Source organism: Bos grunniens, chromosome 27, assembly GCF_055505025.1.
Source record: "Bos grunniens cultivar Pamir isolate PY7600 chromosome 27, Bosgru_T2T1.0, whole genome shotgun sequence".
Taxonomy (NCBI): domain Eukaryota; kingdom Metazoa; phylum Chordata; class Mammalia; order Artiodactyla; family Bovidae; genus Bos; species Bos grunniens.
In genome coordinates this window covers 19283040-19306045 of record NC_141191.1, presented here as the reverse complement: position 1 = coordinate 19306045, position 23006 = coordinate 19283040, and the positions used below count along the sequence as shown (strand labels likewise).

The 23006-nt window shown below is 37.8% G+C and overlaps 1 protein-coding gene across 49 annotated transcripts in view; it reads left to right on the top strand.

Moving 5' to 3' along the window:
* LOC147343605 (uncharacterized) overlaps positions 1-23006 on the top strand; it is a 352125-nt gene that overhangs the window by 10142 nt on the left and 318977 nt on the right. For 2 of the 49 annotated variants that reach the window (XM_086380171.1, XM_086380166.1), the window contains exon 1: positions 10052-10162. The exons of the other annotated variants lie outside the window; for them this stretch is intronic. The gene's annotated coding sequence lies outside the window, so the exon portion shown is untranslated. Of the gene's footprint in view, positions 1-10051; positions 10163-23006 lie in introns of those variants that run through there. 49 annotated transcript variants of the gene reach the window in all.

Genomic DNA, 23006 nt, shown 5'->3' with positions numbered 1-23006 from the left:
CTTTCTTCTGTAGTGATAGAGCCACTGCCTTGTTAGGTAAGGCCATTTAGCTTAGTACTGATCAATGGACTGAGAAACTAATCTGTGGCCTTTATGGGACTGAGTTTTCAAGCTCATTCCCCGTGGCCCACTGACTTCAGCAGAGAATGGCGGCAACCCAATCTTAATCAAGTAGATGATAAGCGAGGGAATGGCAGAACTAAAGGATGGAAGATACTTGCATCCCTGAGTGACCGCAGGGAGGAGAGCTGCTGTGGTACTCTGGACTGCTCACATTGAGACCATAGACAAAAGAAATAAAGTATATATTACGTAAACTCATAGGTTTTTTTTTTTTACTTAGAAAGTGAAAGTTAAAGTCTCTTAGTTGTTTCCAACTCTTTGTGATTCCCCATACAGTCCATGGAATTCTCCAGGCCAGAATACTGGAGTGGGTAGCCTTTCCCTCCTCCAGGGGATCTTCCCAACCCAGAGATTGAACCCAGGTCTCCTGCATTGCAGGCGAATTCTTTACCCGCCACAAGGGAAGCCCAAGAATACTGGAGTGGGTAGCCTATTCCATCACCAGGGGATCTTCCCGACCTAGGAATCAAACCAGGATTTCTTGCAATGCACGCAGAAGTTTTACCAACTGAGCTATTAGGGAAGCCCTATTATTACATTTTATATATCTATCCTTATGTAAAAATGTATGTATATAAACACATTTCTGAAAAAAAGCTGCTGCTGCTGCTAAGTCTCTTCACTCGTGTCCGACTCTGTTCGACCCCATAGACGACAGCCCACCAGGCTCCCCCGCCCCTGGGATTCTCCGGGCAAGAACACTGGAGTGGGTTGCCGTTTCCTTCTCCAATGCATAAAAGTGAAAAGCGAAAATGAAGTCGCTCAGTCTTGTCTGACCCTCAGCGACCCCACGGACTGCAGCCTTCTAGGCTTCTCTGTCCATGGGATTTTCCAGGCAAGAGTACTGGAGTGGGGTGCCATTGCCTTCTCCAAAAAAAAAGCTACAATCTTTAATATAGAGTAAGCTAAAATTATTTTTATGTGTATCTACATATTTGGGTAGTCATATAGAGAAATTAAGTATTGATACTTAAAGTCTACAAATTATATAGGTCATATGTATGTCTCAATTTTCAAATGTGCTTCTAAAAACATTCTAATTTATAGCAATTAAAATTTTTTTCTTTTTAGTGTTTTGGTGGTATTCTTTTGATGTTTGTTGAATACAATGAACTTTAAATCTGTCAGTCATGTAATTGAGCTTAGGAATCAAGTTAAATATACTTTATGTGTTAATATCATTTGAAGTTCTGAAGAAAGGTATAAGCATTTTGAGTAAAAATTATAATTTTGTGAAACCAAGAGAAATACATACAAAGTTTATTTTACTCTTAGTAGATAATCAAATGACAAATGTTTGACTTTTTTTTTTTTTTCTACATGAATAGTCACATAAACATGGTTTTAGAAGGAAGGAGAATAAACCAATTAAAATACAGAATTTCAATTGGAGATTCTAACTAATTAACCTTTTAACAATTATTTTGAAAATCCTTTTAAATTTCCAAATACAGAAATATATTTTTGTTTGATTCTATCTTGATTTTAGTATGAAAAAGTTAAGGTGTTATACTGGACTTAAGTGATAAATCTATCATAAATGGATGATAAAATTTTTAAGTTGAGAAGATAGTTTTACTGAACAAAACTGTTCAGTAAAATTAGCTAAGAATTTTTGAATGCCTGAATTTCTTTTCGTAATTTGAATAATGTAAGAAGTCAGAAGTAAAATTTTGTGGTTATTAGATATGACTGAAGCAACTTAGCAGCAGCAGCAGCAATGTTTAAACTCAGATGTCCATTGTTAGGGATCTGTTAAGAAATTATGACATGTCCGTAAAAATATATAGGAGGCAGCTAAGACACATCATTAAATGAGAAAATTAAGGTGTAGTGAAAGTTGCTCAGTCATGTCTGACTCTTTGCGACCCCATAGACTATGCAGTCCGTGGAATTCTCCAGGTCAGAATACTGGAGTGGGTGGCCTTTCCCTTCTAGAGGGGATCTTCCAAACCCAGGGATCGAACCCAGGTCTCCTGCTTGTAGGTGGATTCTTTACTAACTGAGCCACAAGGGAAGCCCAACAATATTGGAGCAGGTAGCTTATCCCTACTCCAGCAGATCTTCCTGACCCAGGTGTGGAACCAGGGTTTCCTGCATTGCAGGCAGATTCTTTACCAACTAAGCTATTAGGGAGGCCCAATACTGGAATGGGTTGCAATTTCCTTCTGCAGGGGATCTTCCCAACTCAGGGATTGAACCTGCATCTCCTGCATTGCAGGCAGATTCTTTACCACTGAGCCACCAGGGAAGCCCCCTGGCCTAGAACAAAGAGTCTATAATATAATGTATTTGCATAAAATAGGGACACTTTCTGCTTTTAACTACATGAATAAATTATTATATAGTTTTGCAAACAAAAAATAAAAACTTCTGCTAAAATTTGTCATATATATAATGAGAAATAAAAAGTAGAACACACTTCAGAAACAGTTACTCAAATTTAGTTTATTTTGTCAGTAGGACATCTTTTTTTCTTTTTTAAGTTTATTTATTGACTGCTGGGTCACATGCAGGCTTTCTCTAGTTGTGGCAAATAGGGGCCACTCTCTAGTTGCAGTGTATGGGTTTCTCACTATGGTGGCTTTCTTGTTGCGGAGCACGGACTCTAGAGCATGCAGGCTTCAGTCGCTGTGGTGCACAGGCTTAGTTGTTCCTCGGCATGTGGATTCTTTTCAGTTCAGTTCAGTCACTCAGTCGTGTCCAACTCTTTGCAACCCCATGGACTGTAGCACGCCAGGCCTCCCTGTCCATCTCCAACTCCCAGAGTTTACTCAAACTCATGTCCATTGAGTCAGTGATGCCATCCAACCATCTTATCCTCTGTCGTCCCCTTCTCCTGCCTTCAATCTTTGCCAGCATCAGGGTCTTTTCAAATGAGTCAGTTCTTTGCATCAGGTGGCCAAAGTGTTGGAGCAGACCAGGGATCAAACTGGAGAAGGCAGTGGCACCCCACTCCAGTACTCTTGCCTGGCAAATCCCATGGACGGAGGAGCCTGCTAGGCTGCAGTCCATGGGGTTGCGACTTTCATGCATTGGAGAAGGAAATGGCAACCCACTCCAGTGTTCTTGCCTGGAGAATCCCAGGGGCGGGGGAGCCTGGTGGGCTGCTGTCTATGGGGTCACACAGAGTTGGGCACAACTGAAGTGACTTAGCAGCAGCAGCAGGGATCAAACCTGTGTCCCTTGCATTGGAAGGAGGATTCTCAACCACTGGACCACCCAGAAAGCCCATGAGGTGATCTTTTAAATAAAAAATGATCACTGAACCTTTAAAGGAATAAGAGATAAAAGAAGACAAAAAGAAATTTAATTTCATAGTATCGTAGTAAATATTTTTAGAATGGTTCGGAAACTGCCAGTGTTTTTAGAGCACTCACTTTTGCTGTTATATCAATGTCATGTCTATCCAGTTTTTGCATCATTGTTTATCACAGATGAATTTGCCTTCCAGCACGTCATTAACATTTTCACAGTTTCTGTTTGTACCATTCCTCTCTATTTGCTTATTATCTCGCAGGGTTTGAAAGGGAACTAGTTTCAGATTTCTTGATGACACCGTGGCTTACCTACTAGGATATGTATTTTTCAAGTCAAAGCAATTCTCTCTCCTGGTGACTAAGCAGGAGGGTTAAATCTGCAGTCTTCCAGTTGTTTTGTCACATCTTCCTGAAGAAATAAATGTATTTTGTCACGGAGTGTCTTCCCGATTTCTTAGATTATTAGACATGGCTATATTCAATTTAGAATTGAAGACAATTGAGAAAAGAATTGCTTTTTATCTTTACAAATATATCGTATCCATTTTCATTCACTCCAATTCATGCAAGGAAACAGCAGATATTTTGAGACTATTTTAATATTATCTGTGGCCATAGATTTTCTGCCAAGAAGCTTATATATATTTTTAAATATATATTTTAAATATATCACATGTGAAATGGATTGCCAGTCCAGGTTCGATGCATGAGACAAGGTGTTCGGGACTGGTGCACTGGGATGACTCAAAGGGATGGGACGGGGAGGGAGGTGGGAGAGGGGTTCAGGATGGGGAACACAAGCGGATTCATGTCAGTGTATGGCAAAACCACTACAATATAAAAAAGAAAAAATAATATAACAATATGATATTAATAATAATAGCATCAGATCAGATCAGTCGCTCAGTTATGTCCAACTCTTTGCAACCCATGAATCGCAGCACGCCAGGCCTCCCTGTCCATCACCAACTCCTGGAGTTCACTCAGACTCACGTCCATTTAGTCAGTGATGCCATCCAGCCATCTCATCCTCTGTTGTCCCCTTCTCCTCCTGCCCCCAATCCCTCCCAGCATCAGAGTCCTTTCCAATGAGTCAATTCTTCGCATGAGGTGGCCAAAGTACTGGAGTTTCAGCTTTAGCATCATTGCTTCCAAAGCAATCCCAGGGCTGATCTCCTTCAGAATGGACTGGTTGGATCTCCTTGCAGTCCAAGGGACTCTCAAGAGTCTTCTCCAACACCACAGTTCAAAAGCATCTATTCTTCAGCGCTCAGCCTTCTTCACAGTCCAACTCTCACATCCATACATGACCACAGGAAAAACCATAGCCTTGACTAGACGAACCTTTGTTGGCAAAGTAATGTCTCTGCTTTTGAATATGCTATCTCGGTTGGTCATAATTTTCCTTCCAAGGAGCAAGTGTCTTTTAATTTCATGGCTGCAGTCACCATCTGCAGTGATTCTGGAGCCCAGAAAAATAAAGTCTGACACTGTTTCCACTGTTTCCCCATCTATTTGCCATGAAGTGATGGGACCGGATGCTATGATCATCGTTTTCTGAATGTTGAGCTTTAAGCCAACTTTTTCACTCTCCACTTTCACCTTCATCAAGAGGCTTTTTAGTTCCTCTTCACTTTCTGCCATAAGGGTGGTGTCATAATAGCATAGGAGTATAAAATATTAAATATATAAGTAATATACATATATTTTTTACAAAGGAATTTGATTACTCAGGTGATTACTCACTTGATACTTGTCAAATATTGTTATTTCGACTTTGTTTCTAGGTATTAGCAGTTTTCTGATTTGCTTAAATAAAAAATACTTACTTATTTCTAGCCAGTAATAGTAAATAAAAGAAATTAGATTTTTTCTTCTGACAATCTGCTCCCAGCTCAATTAAGCTGATTGATTTGCATTGAAGAATTTTAAGCTAGTTTTCTGTGTGTGTGTGTGTGTGTGTGTGTGTGTGTGTGTGTTTTGGCCATACCAACTGGCTTTTGCGATCTTAGTTACTTGACCAAGAATTGAATCCAGGCCCTCAGTAGTGAAGGTGGGGAGTCCTAACCACAGGACCACCAGAAAATTCCCTAAAGCTAGTTAAACTCTTCAAAAATTTTGAGATTAAGTGCTATACTATCTAGTCCAGTGTTCAGGATCAAAATGCAAATTTTAGACTTCACAGTTTTTAATTAATCACTAAGCCATATTGATTTTTGCCTAAATGTCTCTCATTTGAAGTACTGTAAGAACCTTAAAAGTGGTTTTTATGCTTCTCCTTGTCCAATTCATTCTTATCAGATCTTTCTGAAATTTCATTTTCATCAGTTCATTATCTGATTCTAAACCTTTCAAAAAAACTTTGTAATAATTTTAATGACAGTTATTTGAAAAGATTGGGCTGGTAAAACCATCAATGTGTCAACAGGCAGGTGCTGGTTAAATAAATTGAATAATTAATGGCTTTTTTGGAACCAAAGCCTAGCTTCTTTTTTCCCCCCTTGTCTACCATTTGAGAACATGATTTTGTGAGTTATTCTTGAACACAAATCCATGGGGACTTTCTGTTCAGTTAAAAAAGACTAGGTATATGCATTTTTTTCTTCCCCAAATAAGTATTATGTTATGATGAAACATCATATTTACCATTCAGTCTATTGCATAACATTGTGCAGAGTATTATCGGTAAATATTTCATGTTATGTCTTAGAAAGTTATAGTATTCAAATGTGTCAGAATTAAAAACATTTTTTTAAATCATCTGATTATTTGATTGGGAACTTTCAAAACCACTTGGAGAAGAATCTACAAAGGCTCAGGTCCTAGGGGGCAAGCAGAGTTAAATGAACTAATAAAACGTGGCTATAAATGCAGGAGGAGAAGGGGACGACAGAGGATGAGATGGTTGGATGGCATCACTGACTCGATGGACATGAATTTGAGCAAGCTCCAAGAGTTGGTGATGGACAGGGAAGCCTGGCGTGCTGTGGTCCATGGGGTCTCAAAGAGTTGGACACGACTGAGCGACTGAACTGATAAATGCTAATAGGCTCTAGGTTCAGTGTGTCTATGTATGTTTCACTCACAATGAGTGCCAGAAATATTGAAGTGGTTCGGTCCAAAAATACAGCTAAGAAATGGATTTGGAACAAAGGTGGTTGGTGAAAATTCTGACAGTGTAAGACAAGTAGCAAAGTAATTTTAGGAGCCTTTCATTTTATCAGCAGTTCTCAGATCCAGGGTAGCAGTACAGGGAGTTGTCTTGAGCAACTGTGAGATGGGTAGGTACTTTGCTGCTAACGATAAAGTACCAAAATTGTAAATTATGTTACACATAAATTAGGAGAGTTATCCTTTAAGTACCTTATTGTCCTGAATTTCTTGAATGAGAAATGAGTTTCAGGTAGAACATGTACATGTGGAAAGAAAAATCATCTGGTTTATGGTATAACTGAAGAAACTTGGCGGATGTCCTTCAGTCTTCAATTCCACACTCCATTGCTAAAACATCCTACAAATTGATATTTTATTTTTTGTTTAAGATTATAGTCGTTAAAGTTTCAATGTATTAAGTCAGGGAGGAGGTACAATGTTTCTACAAAATGAGTTGAAGTATAACGGGTTATGAGCTTAGTTAAAATTAAGGAACAAAATATCACCAGGTGAAGGGTATGTTTTAGCAAGATGTGACACTGAGTAGTTAAAGGGCAGCAGGATTATTCTTGGGACTTTAGGAATGGCGGGAGTTGGAGAAAAACAAAACTGGGGAATGAAAGATATCAGTGACCAACAACCAGTTTGGCATCCAGCATCACAGAATGGAACATAGCACTAGAATGAATTCTAATCTTGGCTTTGAAATATAGCTTTGGAATGCTTCAGAACTTTCAATTTTCTGTTTCTTGGTTGATAAAATAAGGTTTCCAAAGAGGAAAAATACATAATTTCAGATATTTTTAAGATGGACATCTCCATTGCTGGTAGAAAAATAGATTGACACAGCTTTTCTGGAGCTCAGTTGGCCAATCTAAACAATTCATAAAAATTCGTATCATGCCATGTTGCTAACTTTTCATGAGGATATATCATTTTTACCTTTGCTAGTCATTATAACGGAGAAGGCAATGGCACCCCACTCCAGTACTCTTGCCTGGAAAATCCCATGGACGGAGGAGCCTGGTAGGCTGTAGTCCATGGGGTCATGAAGAGTCGGACACGACTGAGTGACTTCCCTTTCACTTTTCACTTTCATGCATTGGAGAAGGAAATGGCAACCCACTCCAGTGTTCTTGCCTGGAGAATCCCAGGGACGGGGTAGCCTGGTGGGCTGGCGTCTATGGGGTCGCACAGAGTTGGACACGACTGAAGCGACTTAGCAGCAGCAGCAGCAGTCATTATAAAGAGTTCAGTATTTACAGAGTTTAATACTAATATATTTTATTCTGGTAGAGATGCAAATGATTTCTGTCTAATAAAGAAAGCCCAAAGATTATGGTGTATTGCTCTGTAAGACATTAACCAGATTTTACAAAAATCTGCCCTACCAATCTTATTCTAGTATTTTTTTCTAAATGCCTATCGATACCAAGTTTCCCAGATGCTTTTGGAACTAGATTAACAATCTTACTGATTCCTTCATTAATGAATTAAATAAAATTTTGACAAATATCCAATTTATATTTCTGTGAGAGCCATGCTTTTAAATTTTAACAATAGGCTTATTGGTATTCTGCCATTAGGTTTATAAATATTATTTAACATGTAACAGATAATAAAGGATTAAAAAAAATACTAACCTAAGGTAGCATCATTTTCATCATTTCTTATTGCTTCACATCTTCAAAATTTTGTGTTGTCAATGTTTCAGATTTTGGTCGTTCTAGTAGATATGTAGTGGCGTGACATTGTTTTCTTTTGTATTTCCTTAATGACATGTGAAATAGCTTTTTATATGCCTGTTTGTTGTCTGTACATCTTCTTTGGTGAAGTGTCTGGTAAAGGCTTTGGCCCATTTTTAACTGGTGAGTTTTAGGAGTTCTTTGTATATTTTGGATAACAGTGCTTTGTTAGATGTGTCTTTTACAAATCTCTTTTCCTAGCCTGTGGTTTGTCGTTTTCAGTGTCTTCACATTGTTTTTCTCAGAGCACTTTTTGAATTTTAGTGAAATCTAGGTTAGCAGGTTTTTTTTTTTTTTGACAGATTACAACTTTGGTGTTTTATCTAAAAAGTCACTGCCATACTTGAGGTCATCTAGATTTTCTCCTATGTTATCTTCTAGGTGTTTTATTATTTTAGGTTTTACATTTAGGCCTGTAATCCATTTTGAGTTACTTTTTGTGGAGAGTGTAAGGTCTGTGTCTGGATTCATTTTTTTACTTGTGGATGTCCAATTATTCCCGCACAATTTGCTGAAAAGAGTATCTTTGTTCCATTGTATTGCTTTTGCTCCTTTGTCAAATATCAACGGACTATATTAATGAAGGTCTATTTCTCAGCTCTCTATTCTGTTCCAATGACCTATTTGTCTGTTTTTTCACAAATACCACAGTCTTGATTACTGTAACTTTATACTAAATACTGAAATTGAGTAGCATCAGTCCTCCAACTTTTTCTCCTTCAATATTGTGTTAGCTGGTTTGGGTCTTTTGCCTCTCATATGAACTTTATTTTTTTTATTTTTAGTTCTACCAGTTTATTGCTACCAACCCATGACCCTCCATCCTCATGCACACATGCTCAGTCATGTAACCCCATGGACTGCAGCCTGCCAGGCTCCTCTGTCCATGGACTTTTCCAGGCAAGAATACTGGAGTGGGTTGCCATTTCCTTCTCCAGGTCATATGAACTTTAGAATAAATGTGCCAATATCCACAAAGTAACTTGCTGGGATTTTGATTGGGATTGCATTGAATCTGTAGATCAGGTTGGGAAGAATTGACAGTTTGATGATATTGAATCTACCTATCCATGAACATGAAGTATTGTCTGTTATTTTGTTCTCAGATTTTTTTCATCAAAGTTTTATAGTTTTTTTTTTTTTTTGCCATGACACATGGCATGTGGAATCTTAGTTCCCCAACCAGGGATTGAACCTGTGCCCCATGCAGTGGAACTGTAGAGTCTTAACCACTGGATCACCAGGGGAATCCCTTAGAGTTTTTTTTCATGTGGATTTTTTACACATTTGTTAGATTTATGCCTAAGCATTTCATTTCAGGGGTGCTAATATAAAAGGTATTATGTTTTTAATTTCAAATTCTACATGTTCATTACTTGTATATAGAAAAATGATTTTTATATGTTAATATTTTGCAACCTTACTGTAATTGCATATTTAACTGAATATATTTAATGGCAAACTATTAACATATAAGGGCTTCCCTAGTAGCTCAGACAGTAAAGCATCTTCTTGCAATGCAGGAGACCAGGGTTCAATCCCTTGGTCAGGAAGATCCTCTGGAGAAGGAAATGGCAACCCACTCCAGTATTCTTGCCTGGAGAATTTCATGTACAGAGGAGCCTGGCAGGCTATGGTTCACTGGGTTGCAAAGAGTTTAACATGACTGAGTGATTAACACATTAACATATGAAAAGGTGATCTATTAACCATTGTTGTTGCTTAGTTGCTGAGTCATATCTGACTCTTTTGCAACACCATGGACTGTGTAGCCCACGAGGCTACTCTCTTCATGGAATTTTCCAGGCTAGAATATTGAAGTGGGTTGCCATTTCCTATTCCAGGGATGTTCCTGATCCAGGGATTGAACCCACATCTCCTGTAAGTCTCCTGCACTGCAGGTGAATTCTTTACCATTGAGCCATTGGAGAGCCATTGGGGAAGGTGGATTTTGAACCAAACCATGGAATTTCAGAACAGCCGTGGCATATATATGAGGGAAAAGTGTGGAAGAAAAGCCTATTTGAAATAGTGTCAGGAGATGGGTTTTATCTACATGCCAGCATCCACCTGTATGCCTGTGTGCTTTGTGGAGTGAGGATGTGTAAAAACAGACAAGATCCTTTTGTATAAGTGCCATATGATGCTATGGTAATGATTATAATAAAAGCTAAGTAATATTGTAATTCTAAAACCTCATCTACATCTGAAAATGAAAAGGAAGAATTCACTTCTTCATAAGTAGTTGAGGAATCTTTGTCAAAGAGTCAGAATTTTAACTTAATTTTTAAAAATGTGGATTTTGACAACTGCTTTGCAATTTTAAATATTAGTCAATAGGATAGTATGGAGATTATTTGTGAGCAAGTTCTTTTGTGTCAGTGGAAATGAAAATGTAGAATGGGGTCACTAGTTGTCTAAATTTTTCATTACAGGAAAATCTTTCTAATTTCATGGTTCAGACTTTCCTATAATTAATAAACAAAAGTAATTGGGGTCATCAGCAGTTCTTTGGTAATTTAATTCTCTTTCTATCAGATTTCCATTTTCTATCTGATACTGAGCCTGAGAGGCTTGAAGTAGATGTTGGTGTTTTTACTTTAAATTTGCAATTTTGATTAAATTCAAATGCTTTTCAGTTGTTACAAAAAGTAGAGGCAAACTATTTGACTGAAAACATTTTTGCAGTTTTTTTTTTTTCATTTTTCCTGGTTTAAATATTAATCTTTTGGTTTCCGTAGTTTCTTAATCCTCTGAAACTGATAATAGAAATAATAATAATGAGCACAGATGTTTTAAAGAATTTCACAAATGCTGATCCTAATCACTCACAAATAATTTATGATGTATGTATTGTTATTATCTTAATTTTGCTGATAAGACCAAATACTTGAGAGGAATTTCCTGTCAGTCCAGTGGATTAAGACTCTGCACTTTCAATGCTGGAGTCATGGGTTTGATCCCTGGTCAGGGAACTAAGATCCTGTATATCACGAAGCCAAAAAAAAAACAAAAAAGACCTAATAGTTGAGAAACTTGCCCAAGATAAATACAGTCAGTCAGTGGCAGAGCCACAAGTTAAAACCACAGTCCAGGACCAACGCCTGTTTGTAGTTCTACGGCTTCTTTACTGAAATGGCTGTTGGGTCTGTCTTTTGAAAAGGCCAGTGCTAAACTTTTAGAAATGCCATATTCTTCACAGATTTTTAAAAAAATTCAAAGTAGTTCTTTTAAGCAACATATATAATTTAATGTGAATACTTCGAGTCTATGGACATTATTTTAGGTTTTAAGTATGTATGGTTTTGCATATATCATATTCTGTATCTTATTCTGTCACATTACGTACTGAGCAGGCACATTGTTTCTTCAGCCATCCTTTTTTAACCTAGATCTGATCATACAATAACGATGCCATTACACATTAAAGGTTGAATTCTTTGATTTCATAAATGTGTTTGTGAATAAATTGTGTTTTAGAAAAAACTGCATTTGTGTAACAACTTTTATTCTCAGATCTTCACATAATATCCTACTTTATCCTAAATCCAAACACAGTAAAATGAGACAGGCATTATTTTTTATATTTTACAGATGAGGAAATTGAAATCCAAAAATTATGTGTATTGTCCCAAGGTCACACAACCAGTTAAAGGGAAAGGCCAGTGAGGAGCTCAGTTCTCTGAATTCACAGCGTCAGGGTTTTTATTTTTCTCCTCTAAGAAACTACTGTCCTTGTTGGACATCTTCTGTTGTTTCTCTTTTTTTCTTTTCATTTTTTTAAGTCATGTTTTTAGAGGAATCCTTGACTGTAGCCTTGATTTGGCTACTTCTAAAAGTTGTGGAACTAATTTGAAGTGCGTTCTGAGTAGTTTACATACTCAGCTGTATGTACTGGGGACTTCTTTGGTGGGGAGGAATAAGAGACACGGGGTTATGTGCTGCATTTGAATTTCTTCATGGGCAATGAATAATAATTATGTGGTTGCCAAATTAGTGCAACCAGTTTGAATGTTAAACAGTAAGACAAGGGCAAAGAGGTGTACCCCCAACTCTGACAGGAAACTAATGACCGAAACCTTTAACCAAAGGTAAAATAGCTCCGGAGTTAGTCCAGAGGTCTTTAGTTCAGAATAATTATCATTAATAAGTGACTGGCGTAGAGCTATTAAAGTGAGTTGATGGATTGTTTGCATCTGAATCATCTAGGGGCATTGGTTAAACCCTTGAGCTCCACCCACGATTTACTGAATCAGAATCTCTAGGTTGGGGCTGTGAATTTATGACATCATCTAACTTCAAGAGGAACCAGTGAATATAAGTAGGGGAGACAACAGAATATTTAGTTGTTTTCAAATATCAAAATTTTCCAGTTAAAAAAAAATACTGGATGGAGACAGAGAACAACTCCCCATTTCTTAATTATGGGCATTGCATGGTGACTTCCCTTCAAACAATGCGGTGTGAAGAAAGGTAATTTCACTGTGAAGAAAACTGACAAGTACCACCTCAGCCAAAGGATCAAGACCAGCATCAACTGGTGAGATTTAGTGTGTACTCTTGATATTAAGTAATGAGAATGACCGTTTTCCTCAGTGGTCTTCCTCTCAGAAGCATACTACCCATCCGAATTATGAGGAAAAACAGCAGATTCCAATAGAGGAGCATCCTACAAAATATAAGATCAGTACTCTGAAAAATTGTCAAAGTCCAAAGCCATCAAGAATGAAGTCTGAGACCCTTGTCACCATCAAGAGGAGCCTAAGGAGAACCTAAGAACTAAATAGAATGTGGTATCTTGGATGGGTTCTTGTGAACAGAGAATGGGCATTAGGTAAAAACTAAGGCAGTCTGAATAAATGTTGCAGCTGTATGGGTTCATTAATTGTAACAAATGTACCATACTAATGTAAGATGTTAATAATAAGGGTAACTGTGTGTGGAGTATATGGGAATTCACTACTATTTAATCCATTTTTCTGCAAGTCCAAGACTGTTATGGGGAGTTCCCTGGCAGTCCAGTGGTTAGGACCCTGTGTGCTCACTGCTAATGGCCCAAGGTCCATCTCTGGTCAGGGAACTAAGATCCCACAAGCTGTGTGGCACGGCCAAAAACAAGCAAACAAAAATGTTGTAGAAAATTATCTATTTTTAAAGAACCCTCTGGTTTGCTAATGGTGACTGGGGACAATTGTAGTAAATGGTAAATAGAACAGGATTTACCTGGCACCAGTTTTTGCCAGGGCTGTGCACTGTTGAAGGGAGGAGGCTAGACCTGAATCAGGACCTTTTAGTGCGTGCAGACTAATGTTCAGGATGGGAAGACCCACCAGCTGGTCAAGCACAGAGAACTCTTTTTACCTGAGACAAAGAGCTGTGGCAGACTGAATGTTCCTTTTAGGGGAGAAAAATGAGAGCTGCTTTAGGTCAATGTTTCTTGAGCAGATTTGAGAAAGAAGAGTTGGCATTGATTGAGAGCTTACTGTGTACCCTGCCCTGTTCTATATATTTCATAGACATTAACTCTTCATTCTCCCGACAGCCCCATGAGGTAGGCATTGGGTTAGCCCCACTTTACAAATAAGACAAAGGAGGCTGAGAGAGATTCCGTGGTTTGTAGGATCCCCTACGAGACAGTGCAGTATTTGGCTCCTGTACTGTACCGTTGCCAAGTGGGTTTTCCTAGGGAGAGTGTCATTTCCAACTTGAGTTGAGGATGTCTTACATCATTGGAGATTGGATTTTCCTTTCTTTCTTTTGTACTTTACATATAAGTTATTAAGAAACCCTGTGACCAACTCTTATCTTCAAAGTAAATAGTCTGATCACTTCTCACCATGACTCCCTCCACTGCCATGCTGATCCAGCCTCCATCAAAGCTTGCCTGACTTGGGACTTCCCTGATGGTCCTGTGATTAAGACTATGCATCCCCCTATAGGGATGATTCAATGAATTCTGACAAATGGACCAGTTGTGTAACAACAAGAACCACAAAATAAAAAGTTTCATCAACTCCTCAAATTTCCTCATTCACTCTAGTGATAGACTGCTGATCAGTGGTTAGCGTTTGCCAGTAGGTGGGGACTGCCATCACCACCTACTGGCAAATTTGCCTTTTCTAAAGTCTGTTACATTTAAATGAAATCATACAGTATGTGTGTATGGCTTTTGTATATGGCTTCTTTCACTTAGTGCTTTTGAGATGTGTTTCTGTTGTTATATGTATCATAACTCATTCTTTTTGATTGCTCAGAAACATTCCATGGTGTTCCATACCACAATTTGTTTATCCATTCACCAGTTGATGGACTTTTGGGTTGTTTCTAGTTTTTGGCGATGTGGGCCATTGATTGAGAGATTTTGGCCATTGATTTGGCCATTTTGAACAAATTGCTAGATGAAGGTTCCAGTGCAAGTCTATGTATGTATATATGTTTGTTTTTTCCGTTGGTTAAATATGTGGAGTGACTTTGCTTGGTCTTACGTAAGTACATGGTAAAAATTTTTAAGAAACTACCTAGTTTTCAAAGCAGTTGCATAATTTTGCATTCCCATTAGCAATTTTTGAGAGTTCCAGTTGCTTCACACCCTTGTCATTTTCAATTTTTAAAAATGCATTCATTGTAGTTGATGTGCCGTGGTATCTCTTGATTTTAATTTACATTTTCCCAGTAACTAAAGATGTATATGTTTTTCTGTGTTTGCCTTTCCTACATACATTGATGAATTATCTATTCAGATATTTTGACCAGCTTTTAAATTATGCTTATTGCTATTTTATTGTTGTAAAGTTCTTTATGTACTCTGGATTAATTTCTTTATCAACAATTAGGGTTTTTTTGGGGTGGGAGGGAGGCTGTCTTGTGGAGTGTGAAATCTTAGTTCCCTGACCAGGGTTGGAACCCAAACCCCCAGCAGTGGAAGCCAGTAAGCAACATGTGGCTCACTGCCTTTTACTGTAAATGAAGTTTATTGGAACACAATCATGCTCATTCATTTACACATACCTATGGCTTTCATGCTACAGGGGCTGAGTTGAGCAGTTACAGCAGAGATCATAAAATTAAAAATAAAGTTTAAATATTTATAACCTGGTCCTTTACAGAAAAATCTTGCTGACCCCTGGGCCAGAATATTTTATTTATTTTATTTTTAAAATTTTTATTTATTTTATTTTTAAAATTTTTATTTATTTTATTTGGCTGCACCAGGTCTTAGTTGCAGCAAGTGGGCTTTAGTTTTCTGACCAGGGATTAAATCCTTGGCCCCTGCACTGGGAGCATGGAGTCTCAACTATATACCACCAGAGAAGTCCCCAGAATATTTTAAATAGAAGTGTGAACTTTGAAATTCAGAGAGACTATCTGATGCTATAATATCTTACATAGTTCTCTGTGACCCACCACCAGTCTCCCTCCTCTGCCCATCTACTTTACTCGTCTACTAACCCTGAACCCCTTTTCTTAAAAAAAAAAAAAGTTACAGAATTCAGTTCTCTGCCAGAATTACAAAATGATTTAACTCTTTTAAATATAGAGTTCTTGTCTTATTTATCTTAATTTATAATATATTACAAATACCTAAAACAATGATTTGAGGATCCATTTTTTTCTTTTATAGCAATTTCTTTTCTTTATTTTGATTCCCAAACTGCTTAACATCCTGCAGAACTAGGAAGGCTGCTTCTTGTTTTCTAATCCCTGTCTGTATTAACATAATCTATTATTTATTCTCAGACCGAATTACCATCATATTTGATGTTTCAGCTGGATTAGTGACTTCTGGCCAGGGCCAGAATAAACCGATAAAGCGAATTTCAGCATTTTAATGAGTCATAGCATCCTGAATGCAGAAACTTTACGACCTTTGATTCCAAATTGAACAATTGGACAATTAGTTCAATTGAACAATTGAACTAAAATCAATGTAAACTATATCAAAAGCTTCTCCAAGTGATAGGAGCAGTGTTTGAGTGATGTTAACCAAGTTGTGGGTAGAAAGAGTGTGGCCTTCCACATACAGTTATTTCACTTACTCTGTTTATCTCTGCTGGCTACATTGCCTGTCATTTCCCTTGGGGTTCAACATTCCAATTTTAATGAAAATGCTGGCATAGTCGCAGGACCTTTGAAAATGCTCTCTGGAATATGTGGGGCCTCTATCCACTACCAACACCACCTGTACGTCTTTCATTTCTCAACCTAATTATAATTTTCATCCTTAGTTTCCCCTAAGCCCCAAGACTGGTTTATATGCCTCTCTTTTCACACTGCATAGACCTGAATCATACCATTTATTACACATTGGGCACAGCATCTTACAGTTGGCTATTTACCTGTCTGTTTTGCCTAGATTGTAAGAGAAACCATTTCTGTCTTATTCCATATTGTATCTGCAGTGCTTAATACAGTACCTGGCACATGGTAGTAATTATTTGTTAAGTAAATAAACCTCTTAAATGTTGTCATTTGTGAAAAAGGTATAATGCAACTAACCTGTAGAATTAGGATGGTTAAAAAAAAAGATGCTGGATATGAATATATTTACATATCACCACACTAAGCAGGTAATAAACATTCAATGAATGTTAGTTGACTGTGAAATCTGCATTTTCTCTGAGTCGCTATAAAGCTCCAAGCCAACTTTTAAATTTTGTTGTAGATTCAGTTCAAACTATGTATATTATATACTAACATTCCTTTGCTTTTTATTTGGTCAGTTTTTTTTTGATTTTGGTTGTTAAATGGATTAGAAAATATGCTGAAAAATTAAATGTCCCTTTTAATAGAGTTGGGTAACCCTAAGTGATTTTGTGAAGCACGTTTTCCACTATATATTAAGTAAAAATGTGTTACAGAAAATTAAAGCCATACATTTCTGATTTGTTTACAGTTAGAATATAATTAATATTCTGCTTCAAGAAGTATCTTAATAGTTCATTATTATCATATATGTATAAAGTGTTCTTTTTCTCATGAGTGTATGCTAACTCTACTGAGTGAAAGTTTGATGAACAAGATACATCCATCTCCAAGTATTTTCCCACAAATTACTTACGAATGACAAAGGACGAGCATTGACTTCTCAGTTGAGAAGTGTAGTAGACACCACCTTTTAACCAAGTGTTCTCAAACATAACCTTGCCCTGGAAAAACCAGCATTTTAGGCCTTTTGATATAATGCAAGGTGAAGACCACAACATCAAAATAATTATATTTGTACTAAAGATACACAGTATGAATCTAATTATAAGGAAACAACAGACAAACCCAGTTTGAAAGACATTTTACAAAATAACTGTACTTCTCAAAAATGTCAAGGTCAAGAAACAGAAAGGATAGAAACTTTGCTATGTTAAAGGAGACCAGAAGTTCATGACAATTGCATGTAATATAAAGCATGATCCTGGATTGGAGCCTTGACCCAGGGGCGAGGGGATAAAGAATGTTACTGGGAAGATGGACAGATATGATTTGGAGATTATAGATCAGATAATGGGCTTCCCTGTGGCTGAGAAGGTAAAGAATCTGCCTACAATGCAGGAGACCTGGGTGGATCAGGTAATAGTTTAAATTGGAAGTGTTAGTTGCTCAGTCATGTCCAACTCTTGCAACCCCATGGACTGCAGCCTGCCAGGCTCTTCTGTCCATGAACACTCCAGGCAAGAATACTGCAGTGACTGGGTAGCCATTCTCTTCTCCAGGGGATCATCCCAACCCAGGGACTTGGGTCTCCAGCATTGCAGATTCTTTACTATCTGAGCCACCAGGGGTCCTAGTAGTCTTATGCACATGAATTTGAGCAAACTCTGGGAGATAGAGGAGAACAGAGGAGCCTGGCATGCGGCAGTCCATGGGATCACGAAGAGTATGACGCAACCTTACGATTAAACAACAACAACAATAGTTTTATCAGACTTGAATTTGATGACTACAGTGTTTATGCAAGTAAATAGCCTTGTTCAGCTCATCTATTCTTGATGAGAGGAGTGGGTTATGCTTAAAAAGATGGGAAGAATTGTTGGAAGCCATACTGGAAGGCTGTCTACCACAAAGCCAAAATAAACTCATTTAGATAAATTTGAATGTATTTCTCAAAGAGTAATTTAAGAACATTAGCATATAAAATGTCAAAAGAATTTCAGTTTGAATGAAAGTTAACCTGTTGTGTGTATGAATTCAGAACCATCATTTATAAATGTTTAGATGCAGTCTAATATATAAAAATGTCAGGCAGGAATTCCCTGGCGGTCCAGCGGTTAGGACTCTGTGTTTCCACTGCAGGGGGCCCAGGTTCAATCCCTGGTGGGGGAACTAAGATCCTGTACATGATGTGGTATGGCCAAAAAATAAAAGCAAATTTAAAAAAAGTGTCAGATGTTCTAGCTGGAGCCTCTCTTTACAATTCAAAGTAGTTTGATTCTTGTCAGCCACCAGGAGCCCATTTGTATAATGGACTTTTGAGTGAAGGAGAAAAAAGTAGTGTTTCTCTGGGCTCACAGGTGAACAGTGGTCTCTGCCTCAGGTGTTGTTGCTTTGTCCTGACCCATAGACTTGCACTGAAGAATTCATTCAGTTTTCATTCATTCATCCAATTTTCCCTCAGAATCGAACTGTTAGATTTATCCATATAAGGTGTGCCTGTCATTCCTTCCATCCTAGTCACTGCTGCAACTGATGAAGATGTCCTGTTAAATTATAATCACTCTGTCAGAAGACCTGCTGAAACAGAGCTCTAATTCTTTATAATGGTCTGCTCTCTTACCTCAAAATTATTGTATTCAAGCTGGCTGAGAGCACCTTTCAAAGACTGTATCTAGTATAACGTCAACTCAATGGACATGAGTTTGAGCGAGCTCCAGGAGTTGGTGATGGACAGGGAAGCCTGGTGTGCTGCAGTCCCTGGGGTCACAAAAAGTCGGACACGACTGAAGGACTGAACTGAACTGAGTGTAACTTCATGTGCTGTGCTTAGCCACTCAGTCATGTCAGACTCTTTGCAACCCCATGGACTATAGCCTGCCAGGCGCCTCTGTCCTTGGGGATTCTCCAGGCAAGAATACTAGAGTGGATTGCCATGGCCTCCTCCAGGAGATCTTCCCAACCCAGGGATGGAACTCAGGTCTCCAGCATTGCAGGTGGATTCTTTATCAACCAAGCCACCAGGAATACAAATATAAATTTCCTCTTAGGGAATTCCTTGGCTGTGTAGTGGTTAGGACTTGGTACTTTCACTGAAGATGGCCTGGGTTCAGTACCTGGTCAGGGAACTAAGATCCTGCAAGCTGCACGGTACAGCCAGAAAAAACAATTTTTTTTTTCTTGTAGTCTCTAGAGGTAAAGAGTGTCATCTTTTACTTCTTCGAAGATAAGATATTTAACTTTGGCCATATTTAAACATCCTAAAAGGATAACATTTTATTGAGACCACATTTCTTACGAGCTTTTTCTTCAATGATTGAGTGATTTACAAAAATGCATGCTCTACATTTTCTTCCTGTAAGGCTTATGTGGGACATTATCAGTTCCTCATATTTCTTTTGGAAGGACACAAAAGGGACATCATTATCTACTCCCCTATCTTTAAATGTGAGAAGCATGTGTCCAATTAAATCTAGTGCTTCCTCTTCATTGTTCTGTATGAATAATTAACCTTTCTAAGTGCTGACATCAGGAAGGTTTTGAATCTCTCTTTCTTCCAAGAGGAAAATAAAATGAAGAGTAGAACTGACACTTCTTTCGAGTTTTTAATCAGTTTGAAAGATAGTTAATAACAGTAAAATATAAGCATTCAAATGTAAAATGTTGATTCTTAAAATTATTTTGTTTAGTCTTTGGCTATAATGATTTTATTATCATAGGCTTCTCTAAAGTAATGATTTCTCTAATGCAATCATTTGGAACAATATGGTCACCAATCTACTTTCATTAGTCACATGGGAGCACTGTAAATCAGTTCCTATGATCTTTGCAATTGAAACTTGCTGGGTGCCAGCTGTGTTAATATCTGTTAATTATTATCCTTTTAAACCTCATTCTTTCTGTAAGTCAGATACGCACTTTAGGACTTTTTATAGTTTAGATTGTTCTGCTCATCCTCCTCCTGATCTCCTCCAAGGTTTTTGTCCCTCTCAGTTGATTTATAATGTAACCTTGAAGCAAGAAGTAGCATCAGTCGACTGCTGTTTTAATAAATGGCTTGTCAGCTGTTTTACAACTATGGTTATTTCTTTGACTAGAGAAATTTCTAGGTAGCTGGCTTTTGAATTCCCCATTATTTTCAAGATTTGACTGAACATTCTTGATCAAATCTGTCTTCTGTGCAAATAAATACTTGATTGGTAGAGAGAAATAGTTCTGATATGTTTTGATTTTGATTTTACATGGTCTGATTTGTCATACACTTACTAGTCAATTTGGAGGGTTGAAAATATGATAAGACTATTTTACATTTAACCTGTTAAAAGAATAGTTATCCTCTCTGTTCGGTTTTCTTGTTTTGCGACACAGAATTAAATTATCATGAGAAATCAATAAAATTTTGGAATGCTGCAAAACTTTTAGCTTCCACAGTCAAATTTAATTAGGTTCACTTTTCACAGTGATTCCCTATCCCCCCCCCCCCAACACACACAATTGCCATTTCAAAATAAGTCTTACCTTAAACTGAACTCATGTAGTCAGTCTCTGCTGGCTTCTATTTCTGCACTCTCAGTTTCCCTTTCCCTTAATGGCATCAATCCATCCACTCCACCAAGCTGAAAATCTCAAGAACATTCTAGATGTTTTTTCTTGCTCCCATGGATCCTGACAGTCTGCAAATTTTATGAAAACATGTCCTTCTTCTGTTTCTTCTTTATCTCTCCAATTGCTGCCTTTGGGGGGCTTTCAATATTTTGTACTTCCAAACTGACCTGTTTTCTCCAGTCTTCTCTTTTCCCCTGCTTCCTGTTAGACTCACATCCATAGCTCCACACAGCAGTGTTTGATACAACACTGCCTATTCTCTTCATGTTTTTGCTCCTGGCAATCACTAATCTACTTTCAATTTCTGTGAGTTTGTCTATTCTGGGCATTTCAAATAAACAGAATTGTAAGATAGGGAATTCTGTGTCTGGTTGCCTCAACTTAGCATGTCTTCAAGATTCATTGTTGTTGTAACATGCATTAATACTTCGTATTTTTTATGTATGACATAATATTCCACTTACGGGTATATCAAGTTTTGTTTATCCATTCATCAGTTGGAGGCATTTCGGGTGTTTCCACTTTTTGGCTGTTACGAATCATGCTGTTATGAACATTTGTATATAAATTTGTATATGTCTTGGGTATACATCTGGGGGTGAAATTACTGGGTCATCTGATTGGTGTGCTTAACATGTTACAGAACTGCTAAACTGTTTTTCAAAGTGGCTATACCATTTTACATTCCCACTAGCAGTGATAGAAGGTTCAAATCGCTCCATTTGCTGAACAAGGCTTTTTTTTTTTTTTTTTAATTATAGCCATTCTAGCAAGTGTGGTTTTGTTTTGTTTGTGGTTTTGACTTGGATTTTCCGAATAATTTACAATATATATCATCTTATTGTGTGCTTTATGGGTCATTTATTTATCTTCTTTGGAGAAATGTCTATTCAAGAGCTTTGCTAAGTTTTAATTGGTTTATTCGTCTTTTGATTTTGTATGTCAGTAAGGTGAAGTTAGTGGAGGTGATAGAATTCCAGTTGAGCTATTCCACATCCTGAAAGATGATGCTGTGAAAGTGCTACACTCAATATGCCAGCAAATTTGGAAAACTCAGCAGTGGCCACAGGACTGGAAAAGGTCAGTTTTCATTCCAATCCCAAAGAAAGGCAATGCCAAAGAATGCTCAAACTACCACACAATTGCACTCATCTCACACGCTAGTAAAGTAATGCTCAAAATTGTCCAAGCCAGGCTTCAGCAATATGTGAACCGTGAACTTCCTTATGTTCAAGCTGGTTTTAGAAAAGGCAGAGGAACCGGAGATCAAATTGCCAACATCTTCTGGATCATGGAAAAATCAAGAGTTCCAGAAAAGCATCTATTTCTGCTTTATTGACTATGCCAAAGCCTTTGACTGTGTGGATCACAAGAAACTGTGGAAAATTCTGAAAGAGATGGGAATACCAGACCACCTGATCTGCCTCTTAAGAAATGTGTATGCAGGTCCGGAAGCAACAGTTAGAACTGGACATGGAACAACAGACTGGTTCCAAATAGGAAAAGGAGTACGTCAAGGCTGTATATTGTCACCCTGCTTATTTAATTTATATGCAGAGTACATCATGAGAAACGCTGGACTGGAAGAAGCACAAGCTGGAATCAAGATTGCCGGGAGAAATATCAATAACCTCAGATATGCAGATGACACCACCCTTATGGCAGAAAGTGAAGAGGAACTCAAAAGCCTCTTGATGAAAGTGAAAGTGGAGAGTGAAAAAGTTGGCTTAAAGCTCAGCTTTCAGAAAATGAAGATCATGGCTTCCGGTCCCATCACTTAATGGGAAATAGATGGGGAAACAGTGGAAACAGTGTCAGACTTTATATTTTTGGGCTCCAAAATCACTACAGATGGTGACTGCAGCCATGAAATTAAAAGACGCTTACTCGTTGGAAGGAAAGTTATGACCAACCTAGATAGCATATTGAAAAGCAGAGACATTACTTTGCCAACAAAGGTCCGTCTAGTCAAGGCTAT